Source organism: Hyperolius riggenbachi, chromosome 12 (assembly GCF_040937935.1).
Source record: "Hyperolius riggenbachi isolate aHypRig1 chromosome 12, aHypRig1.pri, whole genome shotgun sequence".
Lineage (NCBI taxonomy): Eukaryota > Metazoa > Chordata > Amphibia > Anura > Hyperoliidae > Hyperolius > Hyperolius riggenbachi.
In genome coordinates this window covers 71,097,231-71,117,503 of record NC_090657.1, presented here as the reverse complement: position 1 = coordinate 71,117,503, position 20,273 = coordinate 71,097,231, and the positions used below count along the sequence as shown (strand labels likewise).

General features: G+C 45.5%; 1 protein-coding gene across 1 annotated transcript in view; it reads left to right on the top strand.

Moving 5' to 3' along the window:
- The window catches only part of CPNE1 (copine 1), a 186,927-nt gene that overhangs the window by 80,771 nt on the left and 85,883 nt on the right, over positions 1–20,273 (top strand). The window contains exons 4-5 of the mRNA XM_068263637.1: positions 6,115–6,237; positions 7,206–7,308. The gene's annotated coding sequence lies outside the window, so the exon portion shown is untranslated. The remainder of the gene's footprint in view (positions 1–6,114; positions 6,238–7,205; positions 7,309–20,273) is intronic.

The following is a 20,273-nucleotide window of genomic DNA, read 5'->3' as shown; positions in this document are numbered from 1 at the left end:
ATAACAAACAGTGTCATTTTTGCTGGGAACCCCCCCCACAATGGGGATTGGTAATGGGGCTACCATAATGTTAAGCTTGGGGGTGTAATCTCCACAGTCAGCATACAACACATAAGCTGACGTGAAGGAGGTACACACACCAGCACAAGGGATCAGGATATCCCCAGTTTAGTGGAGGAGAGGACTGACTCCAATAGGAGATTGTGGTGCACAGAGCCGGTGCAGATCTGAACAGCCACAAACACTTTCGTAATAACGTCTCAGCGCAAAGTAGCGCTGAGCGCATAAACCAGGACTGAGGAGATCAGGACAGGTAGACAGAATGAACGCTTGCTAGCTAGCGATTACTTAGCGACAGCAAGCGTCCAAGACCAGACAGACTGGAATGAGGCAGCCAATGCGTTGCGGCGATGGCGTGCCTCACAAAGACAGGACAGGAGAGACAGGAATAGCAGGATCGAGATAGATGAACGTAACACAGATAAATATACAATAAGTATGTTTTCCTAGCGTATTACAATTACAGCTATCAATGAAACTATTCGTAACGTCTGACTAACATATGTATATATTGGCAATGAACCGATATATGACATAAGCAGGAACTCTGACTAAGACTGAAGTAATACAGGGAACAGGACTCAGAAGGATTCGCTATCTCTTCGCAGAGATGAACGCAATCCACAAACAGGACCAGGAACAGGATTCAGAAGGATTCGTTATCTCTTCGCAGAGATGAACGCAATCCACAAACAGGACCAGGAACAGGATAACTAGCTCAGCACGGGTGTTCACGATACGCGCAAACTACCAAAACGTGCTGGAAAACTGACTAACTGAACACAGGAAATAAACAGTTCGTGTACGTATATATCAGCGACACTGATATATTAACGTAACACGAATACAAGGAAAATAACAAAATGCGCAAGTATGCGTATATATTGGCGATGAACCAATATATGACACAAGACAAGCAAGTAGCAACTTCTAGAACAAGAGCAGAACTAGGAGGACTCGCTGACCCCTTCGCAGGAGTCAGCGCAGTCCACACAGACCAGGAACGAGGTGGGGCACGAGCAGAGTAACAGATAGAGTCTGAAACTATGGTAGCCCATGAGGCATTGCAGGAAGCAGTTCTTTATACTGAGGTCATCCAATGGGAGCAGACCTGCAGACTCCCACACAAGTGAATGGTAATTAATCACAGGCTGACAGCAGGAAAAGGCAGACAATGATATGCAGCCTGCAGGAAAGGGACTGCCCCTCCACTGCAGCAGACAATGTTTGTTTACACAAAAGCATATTAAACTGTCATTAACTTCAGAGCGACTGCAGATGGAATCAGCAACTAGTTTAAGTGCAAACCAAACTATGCAAGCAAATGCATGTAATGACATCAGAACTGTTTGGTTTGCAATACCACTGCAGTCAGCAGTAAACGCTGCAGAAGCGATCATAACACTGTCAGTGTGGACCCCAATCCCAGAGTTTCTGAAAGTACTCGCCTGGAACCGGCCAGTACTGGACTGTCCGTTTGTGCTGACCCGGTAATGCAGCAGGCATTACGAAAGCTGATGGAGACTGACCTGGAAAAGTACCTGCAGTACATGGCGGAGCAAAAACGGGAGAGACGACAGCATGAGCTCAACATGGCAAAGGTTCAACAGGCCAGCCGGAGTTCACCGCCCAGCCTCCCTGCTGAAGGAGCTGCACCACCCGTAAGTGCAAAATTTAAATTTGCTAATATTGAGAAAGACACAGACATTGACTTGTTCTTGCGATCTTTCGAAAAAGCATGCCGTCAGTATCGTCTGTCCCAAGACCAGTGGGCCAAGCATCTGACACCGTTGCTGCGCTACAAAGCGCTTGATGCCTTCACAGAATTGCCTGCAGAGAAGGATAATGATTATGCTGCTATAAAAGACGCTATCATTACTAAGTACCAGCTGACGCCAGAAGCCTATCGGAAAAAGTTCAGGGCCTGGCAGAAAAAGTCTTCTGATTCGTACCGAGATGTGGTCAGCAGCTTGCTCACCACACTCCGCCAGTGGACTCTAGGCCTCACCAAAGGGTCTTATGGCGTCCTGGAGGACTTGATAGTCCTCGAACAATTTCTGAACATTTGCCCTGCTGATGTACGACAGTTTGTGTTAGAACGCAGGCCGGCTTCAGCCACTGTCGCTGCAGACCTTGCTGAGACTTTTGCAACTACCCGGGTGGCTGATACCCGCAGAACTGTCCCATCCAGCTGGAGAGGAGGTCAGCCCAATACCTCGGCAGACTCTCCTGCCCCTGTGAGCCGTCAGCCACAGAGGCCACCCAGCACAGCTTCTGCACCCAGGGCTGCAGCCCCTGGAGAGGTCACCTGTCACTACTGCCGCCAGCCCGGACACATGAAATTCGACTGTCCGGAGCGGAGACAGACACCACCAGCACCTGGATCATCTGCATCACCTGTACCTCACCCACAGCAGAGGCAACCCGCCAGCGAACCACAGCCTGGATCATCAGATTTTGTCCTGTTTGCCCGCGGAAAGGAAATCCGCGACCGAACCGACCAGCAGCAACTTGTTAGAGTGAACGGCAAAGTTGTCACCGGATTTCGAGACACCGGAGCTGACATCACGTTAGTTCACTCACACCTTGTGCCAAAGGAGAGCATCAGCTCCAGCCGATCCCTTGCCCTTACTGGAGTAGAGGGCACCCTTTTTCACATAGCCCATGCGAGAGTGAAGCTGGATTGGGGAGGAGGGGTCCACGAAAGGGTTGTTGGGGTTATGAAGGATCTCCCAGTCCCTGTGTTGCTGGGGACTGATTTGGGCAAGCTTGTGTCCTACTATGAACCTGCCCGACCGCCTTGTCGCTCACGGAAGGAGACGGACTCTCCACCCACCACCAGGTACTTTATACACTTGGGGGAGCACCAGGGGGAGGTGGGTTGAATGTGCCCAGTTCAAGGGTACCAGGTTCAATAGTGCCTGCTTCAAAGGCACCTGAGTTTGATGTACAGACTGTCTGTTGTGATGATGCTGTAACTGTACCTGAGTTTACTTTACAACCTGTCTGTAATGAAAAAATGTCTATACCTGTCAATGTCATTACTGCATGCAATGATGATTTGAGTAATGTCCGTCTGTGCCATTCTGACAGTGTACCTGTGCTAGCAGTACCGCGCAGCTGCACTGCTCAGAACCCGAGCTCAGAACAGGTGGAGGGGGTTCCGGCCTCCTCCCCCTCCTCTGACCACAGGGATGAGACCTTTCAGCCGCTGGCCTCGTGTGACATGAGCCAGTTGGCTGAAACTGACAGCGCCGTATTCTCAGCCGCACTACAAAGTGACCCAAGCCTGGAGGTGCTCAGGCAGCAAGCCGCTGAGCCCCTCGCAGACGGGGCCGCTTTCAAGGTGTACTGGGAAGGTGGGAGACTGTACAGTGAGTCTGTACAGCCCCCTACAGGTAGATCCCACGCGAATACCAAATGGCTTGTGGTCCCGAGTGCGTTCAGGGGACATGTGCTGAAATCCGCACATGGTAATCCTCTGACAGGGCACTCAGGGGTCCGCAAGACACTTGCCGGTATTCGGAAACAGTTTTATTGGCCCCGGATGAACAGGGATGTAGCAAACTACTGTGGAGCATGTGCCGTCTGTCAGGAGCTGGGAAGGTCCAGGGATTCCCGCGGGGTTCCCTTAGGTCCACAGCCACTTAGCAGGGGAACCCTGCGTGGGCTGGCTGTTGACCTAACCAACCCACTGCCCGTTGTCAGCAGTCCCGGCAGACACCACGTCCGACTGCAGTGACGCAAACACCCTGTCCAGAACGGTCCATGTCGGGTCAACCCTGAGGGAAGCAGACCGCGACCGGTCCAGGGGAACCGAGCCACAGGCTCCAATAGGTTTTCCCGCCGCACCGGCAACCCGAGACCCGTCAGCCAGGTTGGCCGACACGCAGCGGGCAGCCGACCCCAGAACGCCAACGGGGAACTAGATCAGATCTCGCAGGTTAGCGGCAACGACACACATCTTGCTGATGAATGTCTATCTGCCTTCTCCCCAGGGGGTGCTGTCACGGACGGTTGCGGGGCCGCAGGCGCGTCCTGTAACCGCCCGTGAAGAAAAAGCGATCGCACTCGATTCTCTGCATCGATTGCGCTTCAAATCGATAGAATCTGGATTTATTGTGTAGGAGGTCTGCAGTCCTTTCTCAGCAGAGAAATAGCATCACCTTAACTGCAGGATGGCTCTTTTGATATGCTAACGAGCAGGGGCAAACCCTTGAGTTCAGAAAGCTGGTCCCAGCTGATTTCACATCCAGATGCTAATTACAGGAACCATAAGGTTCCTTTCATAGAGGGAGATCCCAAGAAGCAGACACAGCTGGATTCCAGTCAGGCTGACTCCAGCCTTAGCAGGAAGAAATGAATGTACTATATAATCTTTTGCCCATTTACAGAATACAATAAATAGGGTGGTTATGAGAGCGGTATCATTGGATCCGTAGGGTCATGCTGGATCTCTTGATACCAGTCGAGAGGGGCCCGGGGCCCCTACAACCCAGGTATGAATCTACCCAGGACCCTGATCTGCTGCACTAGCCTTGTCGGATATCATATTAATCTGTATTTTCCTCCAAGTATGAAGCTGTTACCCCCCAAAATGTAACGTGTATGGTTCAGGAGTTACAGCAATTCATAAGTTTAGCTCTAAAATCTCTCAGAGGGAATGAACTGTCATTTGCTGGTAGTTCAGAGGGGGCCGGAATTGCCACACCCCCAAACCAGCTTCATCAAAAGCACAGAGCCAGCAGGCGGGCTTGAGTCCTCCACCCTGAAAACATCTTGAACTCATCGGTGCCAGCTTGAGGATATGCTGGCATCCACCTGGTCTGAACTCTGAACTTTGATTGAAACCAAGAACTTTACAAGTTTTCCCACTAAAGGACATCTTTCCAGGAACTAAGTATTTTTCTCCCTTCTTTTATTTTTTATACTGGCTATTACTGTTTTAATAATTGTTGATTTTAATAATTGTCTGTATATATTAATTATTTATATTGCTGTGAATAAAAGACTTCTTCCAAGTCATTCACTGTTCCGCTACCCTGCTTATCAGCACACACAGAACTGATCCCGGGTCTCTGAAGATACGCTACTGTTTGTTTGTTGTTGGCTAGACAGAATACCGTGTGTTTAACCGTTTTATTCGCAGGACTAGTCAGTCAGTAAATCAGGTCCACTGGCCCATACCAGTGGTGGTGGCAGATACCGTGGAATCGTGTGTACGTTGTAATTACCCGTGTCTCACAGGCTCCCTTCTGAGTTGTCTGCGGCTAATTCTTAACGGTTCCTGCGCATTGACTGCGACCAGAGTTCGCACGATCCGTGCGCTGGCACCGTTTAGAAGGCTAAGTGCGGTCAGCCACTAGGGCTCCTGTGACACCCCTGCTTTAAGTAACCCTTTAAGATATTCTCAAGACAGTGATCAAAAATGATTCTGCAAAATACACCAGGATTTCTTGAAGTGCTAATTCATTAACCCTCACTGTGGTCGATTGCAACCCAAGCCAGGGTTACATATATTTACCATCTAATTGCAGATACATTTTAAATATTAATAAATCCAGACTTGGTGTATAGTATCGCTTAGGGGTTTTCCACACAAGCGACTGGCCTGATATTCCTTGCTACTTCTCACCACCAATACCTGCTTACACCATGTTCCAAATAATTGTGTAAATTATGTATTTCTCTGATTTTCCTAAATAGTTGATGCAAGTGGTAGTCAGCATGATTTTTGTGTAATCTACTAGTAGAGTATAATTCGAATGTTACTGAACAGACCTCATAAGGATAACTGTATGTTTTTCATAAATAAAAAACTTAAAATGCTCTGTTCCAAATTATTATGTTTATAGGTTGTAAAGAACTGAAAATGGTAATTTGTTGAATTTGTCATATTTACTAAAATCAAAAGCTATTTTAATTAAAAACAATTTAACAAGCCAAGTCACATATGAACATAGGACCCCTTATTTGATAGCAGCTTTACAATTCTTGCATCCACTGAACTTGTGAGGGTTTTTTTTGAGAGCTTCTGCACGAATTTCTTTGCAGGATGTCAGAATACCCTCCCAGAGTTGCCGTTTGGATGTAAAATGCCTCCCACACTCAGGTGAAGATGGAGGGCACACCATGGGTTTCTCTCCTTTTATGCCAATAGCAGCCAATGACGCAAAGGTAATCCTTGCAGCATGAGATTGTACATTGTCATGCATGAAGATGATTTTATCATGGAAAATATGGTTCTTCTTTTTGTACCATGGAGCAGAGTGGTCAGTCAGAAACTCCACATACTTTTCAGAGGTCATTTTCACACCTCCAGGGACCCTAAAGGATCTGAACAACTGTCTTCCCATGATTCCAGCTCAAAACATTACTCCACCACCTCCTTGCTGACATTGCAGCCTTGTTGGGATGTGGTGGTGGCTGTTAACCATCCATCACTCCATCCATCAGGACCATAAGAGTTGCATGGCACTGATCAATAGACAAAACTGTTTTAAAAATAGTCTTCTTGTAGTGATGGGCCCACTGCAGCTGTTTCTGCTTGTGAGCTTAGGCTAGGGGTTGTTGAATAGACAGTTTATGCACTGAAATCCTCTGGAGAACCCTGCTGGTGCCCCCAGAGTCCCGCAAGCTTGTATGTTCGCGGGACTCTGGAGGCACCAGCAGTTTCAAATATGTGTTTGCTGCTTTGTAATGGCATTTTAGCAGCTGTCCTCTTAATCTGATGTATTTGGCAGAAATCTTTGTCATTTTGCTTTTATCTGCACAAACCCATGTGTGCTTTGAGTCAGCCACAAATCTTTTAACAGTATGATGATCATGCTTAAGTTTTCGTGAAATATAAAGGTTTTCACACCTTGTCCAAGGCATTCAACTATTTCACACTACACTTTTCATCAGCAGAGAGATCATTTTTCTTTCTCATATTGCTTGTGGAACACTCTTTTTTAGCAGTTTTCCTTTAATCCGGAAAAATAGTTATCAGAGGTGTCTAAGATTTATTTGAGTGATCAAAAGAGTTCTGAGACACAATACCATCCATGAGTTTAATTGAAAGACAAAATATTTAATCTTTATGACTCTTAAATACAATTTGTATAATCATTTGGAACTCAGTGTATTATTTTTCCTGTGTTTAGAACCAGAGTTTGCCCCGCCTTCTGAACTGCAAGCAGCCATCAGTGAGAAGATCCAATGCAGAGCACTGTATAAACACTGAACAAATGCTGCACTGAAACAAATGTGCGTACTACAGAGGAATTTTAGCGAAAAGGGGAAAAAATCATTACACTGCAATGTGAAAAGTTAAAAAAAATAGATCAAGAAATGATTGATCTTCGCCATGTAATTTGTTCATGTTGTTTGATCCAAAATGAGCCTGCATGTCATCATCTTCACTAATAGCAGACAAGAAAAGACTACACAGCACCGCACCGCACCAAATACCATTATTTATAACCACACCCACTAACAATGTGATAGGCTAAAAGGTTTCTTTTTTATAGATATACAGTACATTTTCACAGAGGGAGATACTGGTTGTTTGGCAGTTGGAAACCGATACCTTGTGAGACTTAGATGTATTGAGTGGCACTCCCTTCTTACAGAATTGCAAAAACGTGTGTGTGGCAAAAAGCAAACAATATGTCTCTCACCCTTCCTCCAGTGACCTCGCATCCACCTGCACAGACGTGTGCTCCTCGGATCGTGGCAGGAACAAAGACTGTCAAATATGGATCAAGGAGAGAAAGAAGGAAACATCCGGGCACCATCCGTCTTTAAATGCGTGGCGGTGTTTATTGGTTATAACAGGTCACATACCATTGGAGCTGTCAGCTAAACATCAATGTGCTGGTGGTGGTGAGTTGGAGGTGGGGGTGCCAGGTGTCAGTCGGGGCTTGCGACGGCCGTTTCGCGTCTACTAGACGCTTGGTCACGCTGCGCTCCTATTGCTGAGGCGGGCTGAAAACATCCGGTATATGCGGGAGATAACCCCGCCCCTTCCGGGTGTCACGTCCGCCTGTGTTTGGAGAGGTCAAAGGGAGGGATTGCGGAGAAAGCACGGGTGCGCAGCATCTGGCCGGCTGGACTACATTACCCATAGTACGTTGCGAGAGGGGAGCGGCAAAGGTGCTGGGAATCCCCGCCTACGTATTGCCAACCAATGGTTAGCGATAATCGTCGCCAGCTCCACCTTATACATAGCAACGTATTTGCTCTGTATACATTTTATCAGAGTGTCAAAAATCTGGAAATCGTGCAATGGGAATAAATATCAGGAGAACACAGCACCTTCAAATATAAATTCCACACACCCAATGACAGTAGCCGCAAAGATTGGTGAGCCGGGGTTTACCCCAGGTGCCACCAGTCAGGCAATAGAGGGTGATTTAATGGATGCCCCTCAGATGACACAGGGTCCCACCACTAGCAACTTGGTCCCAGGGCCAATAATGCAGTGGGAACCCACGGATGAGGAGGTAGAAGCCCTACTGATGGAACTTTGGGAAGAAGGCGGGAGAATGGACTGGCCTTGTGCCCTATCTGAAGGGGGACTCACTCTGGGGGACACCCAAACCTTCAGAGCGTGTAGGTCAATACGACCTTTCCCGGTGACCCCAGGGTCTAGCATTGATCACTTCTTTGACGCTGTCCTGAAGGATATGAAAGCTCAAATTTATGAGCAAGCCCTTCCTAATTTGAACAGTGAGGAGAGAAGAGCTCTTGACTGGTTGAGAATGAACGATAGGTTGGTCATAAGAGGTGCGGACAAGGGTGGAAATCTAGTTATAATGTCTGCTCAACAATATAAAATAGAGGCCGAAAGGCAGTTGAATGATAAAGACACCTATTGTCCGCTCTCTTGTGATCCAACCGTTCATTACCAGTCGGATCTCAGGGCACTCTTGGATAGGGGTACCGCACGGGGATTTCTTCCAAAGAAATTGGCGGGAGATCTCGTCCCGGCCTTCCCTAGGCGACCCGTGTGGTATCACATCTAGTAGACGCGAAACGGCCGTCGCAAGCCCCGACTGACACCTGGCACCCCCACCTCCAACTCACCACCACCAGCACATTGATGTTTAGCTGACAGCTCCAATGGTATGTGACCTGTTATAACCAATAAACACCGCCACGCATTTAAAGACGGATGGTGCCCGGATGTTTCCTTCTTTCTCTCCTTGATCCATGTTTGGCAGTTGGAAACAGCTATTTGCCACAATGCAACGAGGTTCACAGACAGGAAACTGTCAGGACCTAGGTTCCAATGTAGGAGGAGTTTCATAACAATATTAGCCATACAGACCCCCTGATGATCTAGGGGTGGGTCTGTATTGCTGATATTGTTGTGAAACCCCACCCACAGTGTGATGTTAGGACCATGGTCCTGACAGTTTCCTTTCTGTGAACCTTATTGCATTGGGGAAATAATTGGTTACAGTTCCTCATTAATTATTGCGTGTTCCACTTCTGGAACATTATCCACAATATTTCTTCATCTTTTACTGACATTAGAGGAACACGTTGATAGCCTGTTAGTATTTTTCCCATCCCTGGGAAACGCCAATAAATTATTCACTGTGTTTTATAACACTGATGATATTGTTTATATTAAAATAGGTACATTAAAATGGAATTGAGTATTGTTCCATGTTAGCTATCAGTAATAAGCAGGAAGTTTTGAATCAGGACAATACCTTTATTAGCTAAAAGCTTACTCTTTATCATTTATGTTAGCCAATAAATGTTACCATTCTAATTCTAAACATCCTGTTTTTAAAAAAGGAAGCGACTCATAAATTGGAGTTCAGGTTTCAGGTCCAGGGACTTTACAGGGAAACATAAATATTGACTACCGGTAAGCATGAATCAAACGGTGGATTGCATACAGAACTTAGGACAGAAATATAATCACCTTTATTAATATTAAAGTGAACCTAAACCATGGCAAAAAATAAGTTTCACTTACCTTGGGCTTCTACCAGCTCCCTGCAGCCGTGCTGTCCTACGCCGGTCCTCACCGATCTTCCATTTCCACGCCTCAACTTAGTTTCGTTGCCCTGACTGCGCCCATCCTCATTCATGTTTCCATCAGCAAGAGCGTCCTGTGCAGGCGCAGTAAGGAAAACCTTGTACTGTGCCTGCGCAGGAAGCTCTTGTGGACGGGAATGTGAACGAGGATACACGCGGCCAGTGACGCGTGGCGGCCCACTGTTAAAGCAGAAAACAGAACTAAGCCACGTGGGGGTACGGAGGATCGTGGAGGACTGGCACGGGTCAGGCTGCAGGGGGCTAGTAGAAGCCCTAGGTAAGTGAAACTTTTTCTTTGCCATGGTTTAGGTCCACTTTAAGAATAAAACCGCCACACATGGCACCAGCTGATACAAGCACTCAGTGTCAAAGATAGGCCGCAGCTGCCTCATTGGAGTTAAAGTGAACCAGAGACGAAGCACCCTCATGTATTTTACCATATATATCAGTGGGAACATTAGAGAAAACACCTACCCTGCTCTCCTTTTCATCCTCACTGCTAAAAGTGTCTGTTACAGCTGTGATAAGAATCCCCCGATTGAGCATTCAGTCTGGCTTTGCCGGGAATTATTATAGCTGAGTCATTATAGAAGAGCCACAAGGGGGCAGGCTTGGGCTTGAAAAGACACCAGAGAAGACAGACTCAGCTATAATCATTCCGTAGCAAAGCCAGACTGAATGCTCAGTCAGGGATTCTTATCAGAGGTGATAATTCAGATTAAACAGAGAACAATGAAACAAAGAGCAGATTAGGTGTTTATTGTCATATTCCCACTGATTTATAAGGTAAAATACATGAGGGTGCTTCCTCTCTGGTTCTCTTTAAGTGGTTAGTTGTGGTGCAGTGTTTTGGCCATCTTAAAACTGAACTGCAGAAACAGCCACTGAATATGACAGGAGCTGAGTGTTGGTTAGGCTTTGTGGTTAGGTACTCAGATTAGGAGGGCTAGGGGTAGGGGCATACCTATGAATATGCCCCTGGGAGTTTTGGGCGCAGGATACAGCCAATATATATGGCTTACCATGCTCCTGCACAAGTCCCAGTGGCGTTAATTACTATTCCCCCTCCAGGTTGCCATGGATATTGGTGAAAAATGTAATTCGGCTTCCAGCTATTGCTGCTGGCTGAATAACAGTGTTTTAAAAGTAATTTGAGCTTTGTATTTTGATGGCGCCGAAGTTACTCACTGAGCGCCTGTAGTCGTAATTCTTATTACAGTCTGGTGGCGCCAGCTGCACCCAAATCTCCTGCGCTGTTTGTACAGCGCTTGGGGGTAGGGTAAGCCATAGAGCTAGTGATAGGGCTACAAAATTGAGGGTAGGAGTGTTTAGTTAGGAGAATAGGCATCAGGACTAGGGTAACATTAGAGGGAGTTCACTTTGGTTGGGGGGGATTGGATAGACAATGGGAATCTGGCAAATGTTAAATTCACCAATAAAAATACTGTCATAATGCCGATACTGGTGGTGCATATTAACAATACTCTGTTATATTTGCCATCTCACGCCTAATATAAGGGCTGGTGCACACCACAAGAGCTTTTTAAACGCTAGAGGTTTTAAAAACTCTCGTGATTGCACTGCTATGGGGGATTTTTACAAAATCACATCACTCAAGTGTGAACACACTCATAGAATAACATTCGCAAGAGCTTTTAAAATCACAAAGTGCTTAGAAAAGCTCTTCTGGTGTGCACCAGCCCCTAGGGCTCATTCACACTATAATCGCTTTTCTGAGCACTTTGTGATTGATTAGCTCTTTCTGAGCGCTTTTTAAAAATAACTCCCATTCACTTTTTATTAAAATTGCGGTAAAAATCGATGCAATCACGTATGCTCAGAAAAGCGCTTATAGTGTGGCTGAGCCCTAACTGGCATCGCAAGGAATGGTCAATGAGGTGCAACAAATTCAGAGTTGATTCACGTTTTATGGTAATTTTATGCACATTGATGAAACTTATAAAACAAACATGTGGATGAATCTTTACTAAAGCATTCAGTAAATTGTGTAATGAGTGGCACATTAGGTAAAATCACATTCCAGTTTCTTGTGTGAATGTGTATTATTTTTGCCTGATAAGAGTATTTCTTTGAGGAATGATGTCTTAAGTTCATTCATCCTTAGTGATCCTTCTGATTCCAAACTGTTACTGTTATACAGAATAACTTTATACCATTGTTCGTTAGACAGAATCTACATGCATGTTGTAACTAAAGCCTAGTACACAGTTTCAGTTATGATTGGACAATCACTGACCAATTTTACCACCTCCATGTAGCATTAGGATCAACATACATTGAATACTATGAGCAGATTGGTAGGTTATGCCTCATACTACATAGAGAAAGTAAAATTGGTCAGTGATTGGCCAATCAAAATTGAAGGTGTGTACCAAGCTTTAGGCTAGCTAGGGATGGTCAATTAGATGCAAATAATTCAGAGTTGATGCAGGATTATGCACATTTTCTAAATAAAAGTATGCAGCTTGAAAGTTCACCTTGGCGGGATTAAATTGGTCCATTTTCAAACTGCATAAAGTTTCATACAAAACTGGCACAATCCTGCATCCAATTACTTGCATCTCGCTAGCCATTCCTAAGGCAAGGTTCACACTCGGGTGTTCAATTCTGTGGATGGTGAGAGCGCCTATGTTTCCACCACCATCCATGCAATGGAACACCTGTGGAGCAACCATTCAGTCCTCTGTTGCATCAGACATGTCATGATGGCATTGTTAGTATGATATGTCCGACATCTGTCCGGTGTGTGGAAGAATCAGGCATGCTGGGAGTTTGGGTTCTGGTGCTGTAACAAGCGGAACAGCCACCAGTAGTTCAGTAAATTAACAATCTGTACAGTGGCATAACTTACACAGCCCGGCAGGGCCAGCGCTACCATAGAGGCAAAAGGGGCAAATGCCCCAGGGCCTCTGACCTCTGCTGGGCCCCCCAGGTGGTCTTTCAGACTGTTACCATATGCCTGCATGTTCAGCTCAGCTGTAGTGGCAGGCAGACACACACTGGCCAGGGGGGAAGGGGGGCCATCTCCCCCCAGGCCGCCTTTCATTCAGTGATTTAGGGCTGGTCTGGTGTCTGGTGTATTTAGGTTTGTTGTTGTAAGGCAATGTGAAACACAAGGCTAGCTGATAAAAGTGCAATTAGAGGGCAGGCAAGCTGGTAAATATACACAGCATGATGCAGAGCTTGCCTGGGGGGTCCGTGGGCAAACATCTGTCTTGTCTCTCCCCATTGTTATAATTACTGCATGTGTGGATAAGGTGTTATACAAGTTGAAAAGTTTTTGAAAGTCCCTAGACTCCAGGAGGGCTGCTTTCTGACTTGTGTGAGAGACCGGCAGTGACAGGAATCCTATTACAGGCAAGTAGCCTCTGTGTGATCTGGGACTGCAATACACTGGAAAACTGTATACTCACCTTGGGTAGTTTTCCTTTCCTAGTGTTTGTCCATGTCAGTATACTAATGGGCAAAGCCCCGCCTCCCTTTGCCCTAACAGGACGTCCTAAAGAGATAAAAGGTGCACAGTGACCCATACTGTCATTCCATGTAAGTAGAACGAGCCGACAGCATAGGGTGGCCCCGTATACTGACATGGACAAACACTAGGAAAGGAAAACTACCCAAGGTGAGTATACAGTTTTCCAGTTTCCCTAGTGTTTGTCATGTCAGTATACTAATGGGCACTAACTAGACAGACAACAACACAGGGTGGGAATGCTGCATAAACACACATTTTAATCAAAATAAAGGTATATTCCAAACAGTAGTTATAATGCATTATTCATGGTAGAGGAAATAACTTTCTTTCCAAATTCTACCGTTGAAAGTGAGGCTGGCTCTACACAGTAATGTCTTAAGAAAGTGTGATCTGAGGCCCAATTAGCGGCCTTGCATACAGTGGATAAGGAAACTTTACTCATCGCTGCCCATGAAGAAGATATGCTTCTAGTCGAGTGGGCACTGATATCCTGCGGAGGTTCTAAGTTACTTGACTTGTAAGCCTTTTGTATTAAATTCACAATCCAAGAAGCCAAAGTTCTTGATGATGCAAACTTCCCTTTTCTATAGTCTGTTGGGATAACAAATAGGCGATCTGAATCCCTTAGGTCTTTAGTTGCTTCCACATAGGCTTTAATTGTGGACGGAATATCCAAACTGTGAGGAATAGCCGGATCATTCGGAGATTTAAGACTTGAAAGTGTCCATTCCTGATTGAAATAAACAAATGAAGAACACTTCGGGAGAAATGATTGGACTGGAAACAAGACTACTCTATCTTGATAAAAAACAAGATAAGGTTCCTTATAAGATAATGCCTGTAGCTCTGAAATCCTTCTCCCTGAGGTTATGGCGACTAGAAACACTGCCTTCCAGGACAGGTATTGAAGTGTTGCTGAATCATTTTGGAAATCTTTAGATGATGCCAGAAAGTTTAACACCAAAGGCAGCTCCCATTTAGGGAACCTAGGGCTAATTGGTGGCTTTAGCTTGATTGCTGCCCTAAAGAATTGCTTTATTAATGGGTGAGAGGACCATAATACACCAGATATTGAAGATATTGCAGATATATGCCTCCGCAAAGTTGAGTAGGATAAACTGAGATTTAGTCCTCTTTGCAAGAAAGCTAATAAATTACATGCTTTAAAATTATCCACTGGAAAATCATTTTCTAAGGCGAAATCACAGAACGCCTTCCAGACTCTATTGTAAGATGCTGTAGTTGTTGTTTTTTTTTCTTTTAGTAGAGTATTAACTACTTCTTCCGAGCACCCAGACGATCTTAACCTAGCCCTTTCAAATTCCAAGCCATCAGATGTAATTGCTCGAGATTTCTGTGTGACACAGGGCCCTGGGTCAACAGACCTTTGAAGATCGGGAGCATTATAGGTTCCTTCACTGCCATCTGCAGAATCAGAGAAAACCATGGTCTGGCTGGCCAAAATGGGAGAACCGCTATCACTGATGTCCTGTGATAACTGAGCTTCTGCAGGAACCTGAAGATTAGTGGTATTGGGGGAAACGCGTATGCTGTCCTGAACCACCATTTTTGGGAGAATGCATCTGTTGCTAGAGAGTGACGATCCGGGAACCTGGAAAAGTATAGGGGAGTTTTGTGATTTCCCTCTGACGCAAATAAGTCTATCTGAGGCATGCCCCATTTCTTGACTAGCTGTTGAAATACTGCCGGATGTAACGACCACTCGTTGTTGTTGAGCCGGTACCGGGACAGATAATCCGCCTGATAGTTCTGGACTCCTGGAAGATATATTGCTGAAATATCCTTGAAATGCTCCTCTGCTAGTGTCATGATTGGATGAATTTCTCTCATCAAGCACTTACTGTTTGTCCCACCTTGTTTCTTTACGTAGGACACTGCGGCCACGTTGTCCATCCTCAACAGTATTGCTTCCCCCTTCAACATTGGCAGAAAATGACATAGGGCTCGATATGCCGCTCTGAGTTCTAATGCATTTGAGACTATTTCTTGAACTTGAAGTTTCCATGAGCCTTGAGCTGAATAATCCTCTAGGACTGCTCCCCAACCTATATGACTGGCATCTGTCGTTAATATTTTCAATGGTAAAGGAAACAGACTCTTGCAATTTTTTAGATTGTGAGTTTCTAGCCACCATGCTAGAGAATTCTTTACTGCCACTGGAATTTTTATAAGCTGGTTCATGCTTATCTTGTCCCATTGGCCCAGAAAATTTAATTGAAACGGTCTGAGGTGCCAATGACTCCATGCTACCATTTGGATTGTTGATGACATTAGGCCTATCAGTCTTAAGCACTTTCTGGCTGGAATTTTGTCCATCTGCTTTACAGTGTGAATCATCCGTTGAACGATAAGCACCTTTTCTTGTGGCAGAGAAATTGTTCGATCCACCGTGTCTAGAATTGCACCTAGAAAAGTCATTCTCTGAGTAGGTTGAAGCTGACTCTTTGTGTAATTTATAATCCAGCCGAAATCTGCTAGAGTCTTTATCATTATTGTCTGGTGCTGTAATAGTAATTGCTTTGATGCGGCCAGGAGAATGATGTCGTCCAGATAATGCAGGACGCGCACTCCCTGTAGTCTTACGAACGCAATCACCGCAAGCAAAACTTTTGAAAAGGTTCGCGGAGAAGTAGCGATCCCGAACGACAAGCAGACGAACTGCAAATGGAGATGACCTACCGCGAAACGAAGAAATTTTTGGAAGTTTTGGTGCACCGGAACGTGGAAGTACGCATCCTTCAGATCTATGGACGACATCCAATCTCCCGGCCGCATCGACATGGTCACTGATGAAAGGGTTTCCATCTTGAATTTCGGAATGCGTATATGTCTGTTTAACTTCTTCAAATCTAGGACCGGTCTGAGATCTCCCGATTTCTTTTTTACTAGGAATATTGGAGAGTAAAAGCCTGTATTTTCTTCTGACGTAGGTACTAAACAAACAGCTTTTTGTTTGAGCAATTGGGAAACGTAGTTTACTAATATTAGTGTTTTCTCCTTCATTCTTGGAATTTTTGTCCTTATAAAGTTGTCTCTTGGTGGGTGACCCTTGAAAACCCACTTGTGACCCAGAGAAACTGTTCTTACTATCCAGTTGTTTTTTATGTTTCCCGCCCAGATACTCCTGAAATGTAACAATCTTGCCCCTACCGGAATAGAATATCCTGGACGGGCCTCATTTCAAAAAGGCTTGACAGACTCCGAGGTGGTATTTGCGGTTCTCGGTCTATTATTCTTGGGGAAAGTTTGTGATGACTTCCAGTTTCTTCTGTATTCTCTTCCTGGCCTATATGATTTTGACTCAGAGAATTTATTAAATACTTGTTTTTTATACTGAGGAAATTGTTGCTTTCTAAATTTCCTATCTTAGGGGAGAAGGCCGGATTTGCCCCCCGTTACCCTTGAAATTGCTGCGTCCATCTTGGAGCCAAACAAGTATTTGCCATCAAATGGAATTCTTGCCCATGTTTGCTTAGACGTGGGATCTGCCGACCATGGCTTCAAATATAGACTTCTTCTTGCCATTATTGCGTACAGCATGGACCTACTAATAGACCTAACTAAATCTACACTTGCGGCTCCTACAAATTCTGCCACCAACGACAACTCTGAAAAGGCAAATGAGATTTTATCCACATCATCCCTCCTTTTGATAGACTTTTGCAAATCTTCAATACACACTTTGGCAGCTTTTGCCACTGAAGTTAAAGAGACTGCAATTCTGGCTGACTCACCGGAGGCAAGATAAGATCTTTTGAGGTCTTGATCGATCTGACGATCTAAAACATCCTTAAATAAATTACAGTCTTCAATCGGAAGTGTAACATTCCTAATTATTCTCATTAATGACGCATCCACAACCGGATTAGACTCAAGTAAAGATTCATCTTTTTCTGAAAGAGGATACATTTTCTGGAAACGATTTCTTAATGAAGGTTTTTTTAACGTTTTTTTGCCATTCCTCCTTAATGAGATCTTTAATTTCTTCCATTAGAGGAAATGCTACTCTATCCTTGTTCAGGTATTTATAATATCTTATTTTTTTAGGAGAAGATATATCTTCCTCCCAGTTAATAGCCTGCCTGACCCGGGATACAAACGGGGGAATTAATGAAAAGTCAAATGCTATATCTTCATCCTCAGTATCTGAGTTAGATGAAACTGTCGGCGGACTGATAAGGCTGTTCCTGAACGATCCGCCGGGCGGATCGTTCAGGAACAGCCTTATCAGTCCGCCGACAGTGCGTACACACGCACTACAATCTGCTGAAAACCCGCCCAGCGGGAGGTGCCATGTATCATGTGCCAGATGGAGGAGACACGGGCAGCAGGGCTGAAGGCAAAGCACAGAATGGAGCAGCTGATACAGGTGAGTTATTACAAGGCAGCTGAGCTACACAATGTGCCGGGGGCCATGGGAGAAGTCTATGAGAGACCACGAGGGGCAGCAGTCGGTTTGGCGGCTGACTTTGCTGGGGGGATGTAGGGGGGCCCCAAGTTACTTTTGCCCCAGGGCCCCCGTGTGGCTTAAAACCGGCCCTGCAGCCTGGACCCCCTGCAAAATTCAGAAAGCCGAGCCCCCCACCAAGAGCCCCCCAAACACCTCTTCTCCCCCCCCCCCCCTCCCGATTGTTCTGTGCAGCTGCAGTGGATAATGTACCTAATACTGACAGGACAGGTCCTCTTTACTACTCGGTATGACTGTGACGCACAACTAATAGGTTACATGGCACACATACACAAAGTAGTAGAGAAGACCTGTCCCGTCGTAATTAGTAAAAAGTATATGCTCTGCTGTGGCTACTGCTGCTTAGCACGACCTCAGCGGTGCAGGGGGGAGAAGTGGAGTTTGGGAGGAGGGAGCAAGCGCACAGAAGGAGCTGCCACTGTGGGGCCCCTTAGCACCTGGGCCCCTCTGTCAAAATTTCAAGAATCAAGGCTTTTTAGTTCTAGTACGAACCAGTCCTGATGGCTTTCAGACAACGTAACCCCCTTGTGCAAAGATACAGTTATATTTTTTTTCTGCATTTGTATAGGCAAAATGTTTATTTTCTTATATTAAAGTGGACCTGAGCTCTTGCACAGACACAAGGAAAACATAATAGAAATGCACTCTGTATGTATTTAGAGAGTTTAGCCTGCGTAATTCCCCCTCATTTGTGTCTAATCCCTAGTTGTAATTTGATCCCCCTGTGTCACATGATTGCCTATGGCAGATAAGCCCATTTGAAAGCACAGGCTGTAAACAATATGTCTGCTTCCATGAATCAGGAAGTAGAAACTGTGCAGATCTATTTTAAGATTTGTATGAGCTGTAACAAAGAAATGTTTTTTGTTTAAGGCTACTTCCACACCAGGACGTTGCATTATAGGGGACGTTAAGGTCGCATAACGTCCCCTAATGCAACGCCTGGTGGTGCGGGAGAGGACGTTAGAGTGAGCCGCGTTAGGCGGCTCTATCCGCATAAGGTCTCCCAGAGTGGCGCTGATTGGCCGGCGGGACCACGTGATGCGGAGCAAGACACTCCGCATCACGTGGTCCCGTCGGGCCAATCAGCGGCCGCCAGTGCAGTGCATATTAAGTAGCCATGTGCGCGGCTACTATAGCGGCATCTCCCCGCCTCCTCTCCGCCCCCCACTGAGCATGTGCAAACAGTCGTAGAACGCACAGCATGCTGCACTTTCACTACAACGTGCAGCGTTACATGTAACGCAACGTGGGCACTTTGAACAGCCCACTTGTGTTACATTGCTGTGCGTTGGGGGAGCGTTACAGGCTGCACTAACGTGCGCCTGTAACCTCCCACTGTGAAAGCAGCCTAAAGGTTATTATGCTGTTGTGCATCTTTTAGAGCAGAGAGGAGTTCTGAGTTCAGGTCCACTTTAAGCTGATCACTTCCAGAGATGAAAAGACTAGAGGTTTCCTGTGAGTTTGAGCGTACATTTGGTCTTCAGAGGGTGTTCCCATCAGCTGTTAGAAAGGGTGACACACAGAGATAAAGAAATTCCGGACGGTTTTTGGCACAAGTCAGACAGTCCACAAGAGGGAAATTTGGCATCTGGCCAGACATATATCCTCTAGGCCTGGGACCCACTAAGAATCGCAAATAGCTATCATGCCTTCATCACATCACAGCTGGACTACTGCAATGTTCTCTATACAGAACTACCAAACAAAGACCTGCAACCACCTGCAGCTAGTACAGAATGCTGCTGCAAAGCTGTTCACTAGTCAACCCCACCATTGCTACAATTTTTAATTGTTTTTTTTACATCCGATTCGGATTTTTAATCGTTACTGCATGCTGCGTTTTTTTCCTCCGTTTTTCTGTTTATTATATTCAGGGAAAATCGGAAACGGAATCGGAATCGCAAAACAGATTTGCAGTGTGCAGGGAGCCTTAAAGAAAACCTGAACTGAAAATTAAAAGTCAAAATAAGCATACACAAGTCATACTTACTTTCCATGTAGTCTACTACTCAGTGTCTTTCTCCTGTCCCGCGTCCTGTTTGTCCACTGTGATCAAGGGGATCTTCCGTCCTCCATTTTGAAAATGGTTATTACCCATAACAGCTTTCTGGTCAGCACACAGTTAAACTGTAACATCGCCCACTTGAGCCATAGGAAAACATGGACATTACCTGGTACATCAGTTTT